The sequence below is a fragment of the Cupressus sempervirens genome, chromosome 9, assembly GCF_028749045.1.
Source record: "Cupressus sempervirens isolate cs-2001-9-10 chromosome 9, ASM2874904v1, whole genome shotgun sequence".
Classification (NCBI taxonomy): domain Eukaryota; kingdom Viridiplantae; phylum Streptophyta; class Pinopsida; order Cupressales; family Cupressaceae; genus Cupressus; species Cupressus sempervirens.
Genome location: NC_143126.1, coordinates 489,230,017 through 489,238,523, shown reverse-complemented (window position 1 = coordinate 489,238,523; position 8,507 = coordinate 489,230,017). Strand labels below are relative to the sequence as shown.

Below are 8,507 nucleotides of genomic sequence, written 5' to 3'. Positions count from 1 at the left end.
AAATGTTGAAAAGATAAAGGTGTAATTAATGCATTCATTAATTAATGTTAGAAAAATATTTGAATTTGTTTTAGAGAAAATTGAATATTACCTCTACAAAAATAGAGATCAACCAATCACAAATAAGGAATTAATGTTTAAAAATTCATTTAAAAATAAATCATTGTAAACTTTAGCAATATGTAGACTTTGCTCAAAAAATTTAATTGGTGACCACAACAAAAAACATTAGTACCCTGCCTATAGACTAATAATACCACCCCTCTAACTTGCTAGATATTTTGGTAATTTGAATTAAGTAATTAACAATTTATTTTTTGAGATCAAATATTTAAACTTATAATTGAATTGGTAAAAATGAGTAGTTCATTCATATAATATAATTTCTATTAGTATTTATATATTTCTTCCAATAATATAATTATTTATATTTTTAAAATTTCATTCAACTCTCTCTATCATTCTACCTTTACTTGTCCTCTTATAATAACAAACTTTTTCTTCATATTGTACCTTCCTATCTATAAATCTCTACTTTCCTTCTTTTACAATTATTGGCATATTGCATCTCTTATTAGTTCCTACCAAGGCAAGAATACTTATGCATTCATGTCAATGCAAATATGACATTAACACTAACCAATCAAATCAAAAAATTTAAAAGATTATATGAGATTTCAAATGTTTATATCTTTTTCTAATTTTTCATTATTTTATAGATCACATTTTTCATCCATTCTATTGGTCCATACTATTTTTGGTAGGGGAGAAAATTAATTTTTTTCAACAAAAAATATAAATATTTTTTAACAACTTAATCTTTCATTAATGAATGTATTAATTACAATATTATCTTTTTCACATTTGTGACAAGTTAATAAGATTTTATTTTTTCAATCATTTTATCTTCCACCTCACACAACATGTCTAATCAATATTCATTATCACAATCTATTAAATATTTTTAATTTTTTATTTTAAATATATTTATTATTAGTTTTACATTGATGTTTATTTTTGACTATTTAATATAACTTGCGCCTAAAATTTCATGTAATGCATAAGTTAAAATTATACACACACACACACATATAAAACTAATAATAAATATGTCTTTTTAATATAATTTCAATATGTTATAGCTTTGTATTTGAATTTCTAATTTTCTTAAAACTTTTCTTTTTTAATAAAAACAGTTAAATTAGTACTATTATTTTACTTTTATAAAAATAAATTAAACAATATTATTTTTTAATTATATTTTATAATAGTGTTTGTAATATGTATAATTAATAAGTGTTACAATTTATAAATTATATCATTTATTATTATTAATATTTTTTATTTAAATAATTTATCATTTAGTTTAAATACATTTAAAATTTAAATATATATTTTAATATTATATTAATAATTATATTTTATATAAAAAATACTAAAGAAATAACCACAAAAAGAAATAATTCAATTCTAAAAGATATATAAATTATTATTAAGTTTTTATAAACTATGTATTAAAATTAAATAGCTATATTTTATTTCTTATTTATTACATCATATTTATTCATCAACATCAAATTTATATGTATTACATCTATTTATTATTTACAAATTTACATATTAAATTATATAGATAATATTTTATAATTCAAAATTACTTAATTTTATGAAAAAATTGGAAATACAAAATATTAAATAGTAAACCTTCTCTAATTTGTAAAATTAAACAATTAATTTTACTTATAAAATATTTTTATATTTCAATACATTTTAATTTTTTCTTATAAAAATGTGAGTTTTAATATAAAAATTAAATTCTTAGTTTCATTAATTAAAATATAATATATTTTAATATTTTATTATAACCATGATTTTATTTTGACTATTTATTTTACTAAAAAAAAAATTATATTTACTTCTCACACACACACAACTTATGTTGGCATCACTCTATCTTACTATATTATCTATCCTTTTTTCCCCTATGCATATATGTTTATGTTGTTACTGTTATATACTGCTATTTATCTCTATCTATATCTCTATCCTAGTTTTTGTCGAGTGCTAATGATTAAAAATAGTGTGAGTTCCATTTGATAATCAAGATGAGAATAATACATAGTTGGGGGAGTTATTCCAATTACTTATGGTTCTCTAGTAGCATGCATGGTATGCTTAAACATATAATGTGATAGTCCAAATGCTTCATCACTTCTTCAAGTTCTATAATTCAAATATTGTTATAGATATCTTTCCTCATTGTACATAATTTAAGTTGTCAATGTAGAAGGTGCAAATTTGTCTAAAGCATATGTATTGATCATAGTATGATATTAAATACTTAGTGCTATATTGGAGACTTTGGTCTTTTATTCTTGAGCTTAAATGCCCAAAGATATAATAATATAACATGAAAACTTAACAACAAAATATATGCCATTCTATCAATTTAACAACAAAATATGAGCAATCATATCAAATCACAAGTGCATTTCTAGACAAAAATTAATGCATTCACAATGTTATTTTAGTTTCTCACTCATCTACACCTCTACAACCATTATGCCTTAAAAAGAACCGTCTCTTGTTTCTATATCTGCATTGTATACATTTGCAAAATAAAATACCATTAATCCCAAAAGTATGGCCCACCGTATCTCTTGATTTATTTGTTGAAAAGGTATCGGCTTGATGATTTATGAAATACGAATCAGCCAAAGCTCCATTGTTGCCTCCGAAATTCCTACTTACTAGTCTACTGTTGAGCAATGGAGGAGGGCAATGGAGAATGGCTGCCATCCATAGAAATAAGACCCTGCGATTCTTATCAAATGGGTTTTTTAACTGGACAAAGATTCGCTCGTTTGATAAAAAGCAGAGTTTCTACGGATAAGATTTTGCAAGAAGAGATGCTCCCTTTTGCAATATCTGTTGACGGGCGTTCTCTTATTGAATCCCTTTCAACTAATAATAGGTGAGCTTATTTGAAGTCTCTCCTTTTGTGATGATGGTATTATAGTACTGTGCATCATCCAGCATGCTGTTTCATTCAAATGAAGACTGTATTTTTCGTTTTCAGTTTTATGGCTGGATTCAATTAACCTGATGGAGAAATGGTTTTTAGAGATACAAGAAGTGATTTTTAGCCTTTACGTCAGACACTAGATGACCTGCAGCTGTTTGTAATGTTTTGACGAATTATGATAGTTGCGAGTCTTGTGACTTTCCTCAAATTTTAATAATGATGAATAAAGTTGGAATAAAAGCAGCTTATCCGAAGTATACTTGCTGCTTACGGGAGCCAATATTATTCGCTGTAGACAAGGAATAGTTCTTGTGTATCTGGGGGAGTCAACGTTTCTTGCTTTTTTATCATAAGAGTATACTACTGGTCAGCCTGAAAAAGTTTGTTCCATTTGAGTAATTCTTGCCTGCAGACTCCAAACTACAGATGATTTTGTGTTTATTTTTGAATGTTTGTAAACCACACGAATCTGTGAAAATTCAATTTTCACGGACAGGTCTGACTATACAATATAAAACTGCATAGATAGCCACATATGCCTGGAGTCTGTAATTCATTATGAACACCCAATCAATTAGGGAAAACCCTCTTAAAATGACAAACACTTTGTATATATGTGTGTGCGTATATGTGTATGTGCAAATCCCCTCTCATGCTTGACCATACAATTATAAATTAAACACACATCGGTGTAGTGGACCTGTATGGACGCCCAGTCAGGTAGGGAAAACCTTCTTTCTGGGTATGCTACCGAATAAAGGTAAGACTATATTGATTTTACCGTTCGTTGAGTTGGTGTGTTTCATTATTGAATTAGCTGGAAGCCTCTGGTCGTCAGGATTGCCTTGACCTGGGTATGCAGCCAAGCTCTGATTACAAGTCTCCTAATACGAGTGGTTTAGCTTGTGATACCCGAGCCTCATTTTTAACTTTTTTTTCAAAAATGCGCTTGTAATACAGATAGTATACCTGTCATCTATCTCAAATTATGCTTCAGTGAACATCAATATCTTTCAAGAAGATCTGTTATAGCCTGTATGCCTGATATAAAGCATGTACATATCTAATTATACCACATTTCTTCACTCGTAATTTTAATTTTTATGCATGTTTATAGAGTATTTGGATAAAATACCTTACGGAGTTTTATCCAGGGACAAATATCCAACTTACTGGAATGAGTTGCGCGGGACTGCAAAGGCAGTAGTGTACCATTTCTCCAAGTATGTTCTATCTGTATCCATTGAACTCTTCTTACTTCTACTACACATCATGCATGATTTCGTCGCTCATAAGAAAAATTAGTCCATTTTATTTATGCTTCTGTAAGGATTGTCTTAGTGAATACTGCAGAGTGCGGACAATGCTCACTTCAAACAGCTCAGCACTGACCACATGAAGGCACAGTTGAAACTAATTATTCTTCCTCAGACTTTTCAATTTGTGCTTAATGCTCTTGCATACAGCATAAATATTTTCTAGATGGATAAGAATTAATTTTACATAAAATATATAGAACTTAAGAATCAGATGAAGCCGGCAGTACGTTGATTATTTCTCATCTAAGATTGAAATTTAGATCATATTAAATTGTGAAACGAGAAAGTACTTCTGGCAGTATCCTAGTTGTGTTGAGAGTTGCATGCAGATAACAATTAATTTGTGGATTTAAGGAGAAATATTAGAAAGCAAGGAACTTACAGATATTTTTTTGGCCTTGCATATAATCCGCAATATATTATGTAGCCATCAAATTGTGTTTCAGCAACATATCATCCCTTGGGGTTACTTTATTGAATAGCATTTGTTTTATTGGAGGAAATAGCATTCGTTTAGTAGATAGAAAAGTATTAGTGTCATATGTACTGAGTGCTATCTAATCCTGGAAGGAGATGTCTCTTTATTGTCACTTTGCAGCATCTTTGAATTGAGTTAAGCTTCTTTCTTGTCTCTTGATAGATATATAGTACATACAGCCAGGGGAACTGCACCCTTTTATTAAAATATTCAATTGAAAAAATAATATAGTTATGCCTGGTTTATCACAAAGTACCAGACCGGTGACAGTTATATGAATTATTGCCCAAGGAGATTTATAGGCTTTCATTGTACTGCACACTACTATCTATGAATAATACTGCTATCTATGGTAAACTGTGATAAATTTATGAACCCGAAATATAAGATTGCAAAATTGAAAAATCTGAAACTCAGAAAAAGAAATATCAGTAAGGATTTATCCTGGGAAAAACACTCCTCTCTGAGTGAAACAACCCAGCCCACAAAGACTGATGATGCGTCTATTTGGATTCAATGTCAATTAGAAAATTGCTTCTTATTGACATCTCAACTTGACAGTCAATAAGCTTGAGACTCAAACCAAATGAATCACTGTGACTGCTTAATGATCACACAATGATTAGGAGCAAAAATGACCAACAGAGGAAAGTGTATGAACCCGATAGACAGGTATAATCTATTTCAGACTGGACACTTGACGCAGAATAGTCTCCAACCTTTTGATCATATACAGAACAGAGCATATATATAACTGCAAAAACTGACCTATATCAGACTAACTACAAAGACGTTTTTCCTTATCAAGGACACAAGAATTGAGAACACAGAGCTATATCCACAGAGCTCCATGAAAATCACACATAGTCGGAAGAATGAATAATATCCGCAACAATGAAAAGTAGATACAAAACAATAGTAGACTACCGCTCATGATGATACTTGATGGTTACAAAATTCATTGGCACACATGATAATATAAATCAGCCATAATAATAATAAATTCACCACCACAAAATATGAATAGGCAACTATAGAGTTTTGTTTAAGATCAATATGGGAAAGGATACCTCTATGAAAAGTCTTGATGATGAGAGGAAGGAAAACACAGGTATGTACGATGCCATATATATGCATGATGCCAAATGTGCGATGCACAACAGAAATAAATGAAAAACATACAGGACTCTGATATAATACTAAGCTCTCCAAAACTGCAGATACCATAGGCCTAGAAGAGACATTGAACATCAGCATCATAAAGAGTCCGATGAGTAGTAACACGAGGCATTGTGCGATGCCTTAGCAAACAAACAACAGGTACTGAAGAATGCAGAGACAAACATCACAGGCAACAGATCTATCTATCTCATAGCTACTATATTCAACAAACAGTACTGGTGTTTTTCTTCATCTTTGGAGTTTTCAATTAACAGTGATGCCATCCACTCAATGCCTTGCTCCTCTGTTATTCTGGTAGCCTGCTTGAGATAATCCATAGCTCACATGACCCTGTGCTTCCTATGAACATCACAAGCAAGAAAATCCATTGAGATAACAGGCTTCCAGCCGTGGTGGATGAAGTAGAGGGTGAGGGAGCACCACCCACAATTGAAATGCCCAATGTTGAGCACATACAGACAATAAAACATTTATCCATTCAGGAAATTGTTCTTTATTAGAGCCTTTACCATGGTATGAACTGTCTCAGTGTATTCACCCAATTTCTGGTTTGACAACAATGAACATGGAGGCAATAGTGGAGTTAATTTGATAGTGATGCTCTGTATCCATGAATTCATCCCCCAAAATTCGCAAAACTGAATACAGGACCAACCTGGACCTTGTTTGAAAACTTTGTTAACCTTTACCCTGAAATATTCTCTTGAAAAGCCATCTGTTGGCCTTCACTTGTCAGTTTGCACAATATCCATTACTAGGACCAGAGGCAGCACCAAAATGAAGAGGAACTTGTTCCATAATGCAAATATATCTTGTCCCTCGTGCCCCCACATTATGGCCTATGAGGTGGCTTTGATCATTTTCTTTAGTAGGTGCATGCCACTATCGTCCCAGTCAGTCTGAAAATAAAGACTTGAACTTCAAGTTCATGGTATTAATTCTAATAAATGAGTGTCAGCCCCATTTAAGCTCATTTTCATTCTAATATTTCGTCAGCGACATTTTTTCCTTTCCTTTTTAAGGAGTGCTTTTTTACTTTTCAGCCATTGTTCCATGAGGATGAGTTCCAAACAAACTCCCCAACCTGCTCCCCAAACAAATAAAAAATTAAAAAAATGGCATTTTGGCAACAGGGAGGTCTTTGGAATGTGTGGACACTAGGGGATGTCCTTCGCCTCTGCTGGTTCTCAAGGCATACTGCAGAGATGAAGAGACTACAATTTTGACAAAAGAATCTCTACAGACTGTAACTCAAAAAGTGACAAAAATAATAAATTTTTGTTTTTTTTGTTTTTTGGAAATAGAGCCTAGGGCCGAACCCTAATATCCACTATGCCTCCTAAACTCTATCTACACCCCAAACCCTCAATTTTATTCACAAATCCATTTTAACAGCTGGGTTGATCAGAGCAAACGAGTGAGTGGAGGAGTGAAATAGTGCGATCGAAGTGTTGCAAGGTCAAGAGGGGTGAGAAGGAGCAAGAAGAAGAAGGAGAGGGATTCTACACTAAGTTGGGAGGATTTTGCAAGTATAACATAAGATTGTATGATTTATTCATTAGCTTCATTTTCAAAAAAGAAGAAGTTATAATTCATAGACATGGCTGCAACTGCATATTCATTGTTTGTTGGAAATGTTCATTGTGTACATTGTCATCAAGATTCAATATTGAAATTTAAATATTATTTTCAAGTTTGCAAACTAGGCTGTAACTTTTTGTGCATCCTCTGCATTTGGGCTTTGTGGGACTTGAAGTAAGAAAAGAAAAAGTGAAAGCCTCGGTTGACAAAGATCAAGAACAACATTTTTTTGTGTATCCTTAGCCCCTACGCTTCGTACAATCTGAAGTGAAGAAAATAAGAAAAATAAATGTTAATGCAACTTCCATGCTTAGTTTGAATTTTAATTATTGAAGTATCATAGTTTTATGGAGTTTTATGATGGGGGATGGGGAGACCAAGGGCCTAAGTTTGGGGATGGTGGGGGACAGTGGCAGGGTGGCATAGCTATACATATAATACTTTTATGCCATTGAATTTTTAGTAGCATGACTAGAATTAATGCCCACCTCCTTCATATCCAAGGAAAATATGTGGAAGCATTTACATTTTTGGGGAGACTAATGAACCCAAAATAAATAAGGTATGAGGTGTCAGTGAAGATGATGAACTTCACCTATATTTGCTTCTTTGTTTTGAGCCACTGCATCATCAAGACTTGCCATATGGTTCTACTTCTACTTTGCAAGGTAAGTTGCACATATGCTAGTTTCTTTAGGGGCACATGTGGAGGTTAGTGGGAAATGCAAGTTGACCAGTTCAGTTGCTAGTACAAAGCTGAAATATTGAATGTGCAATTAAAGGATAATACAGATGATAATCTTTGGTAAATTCCTCTCTACCAATGGTATTCCATTCCATGTGGCTCAATATCCTAATTATAAGGAGATGATGGTGATGGTAGTAAGGGTAGGACCATCGTATGTGCCACTAGGGGAGATGA

At 31.9% G+C, this 8,507-nt stretch overlaps 1 pseudogene across 1 annotated transcript in view; it reads left to right on the top strand.

The window, feature by feature from the left end:
• The first annotated feature begins 2,847 nt into the window (after positions 1-2,847).
• LOC149539456 (uncharacterized) overlaps positions 2,848-8,507 on the top strand; it is a 52,158-nt pseudogene continuing 46,498 nt past the window's right edge. The window contains exons 1-2 of the transcript XR_016356236.1: positions 2,848-2,974; positions 4,143-4,248. The product of XR_016356236.1 is annotated as an uncharacterized LOC149539456 (transcript). The remainder of the gene's footprint in view (positions 2,975-4,142; positions 4,249-8,507) is intronic.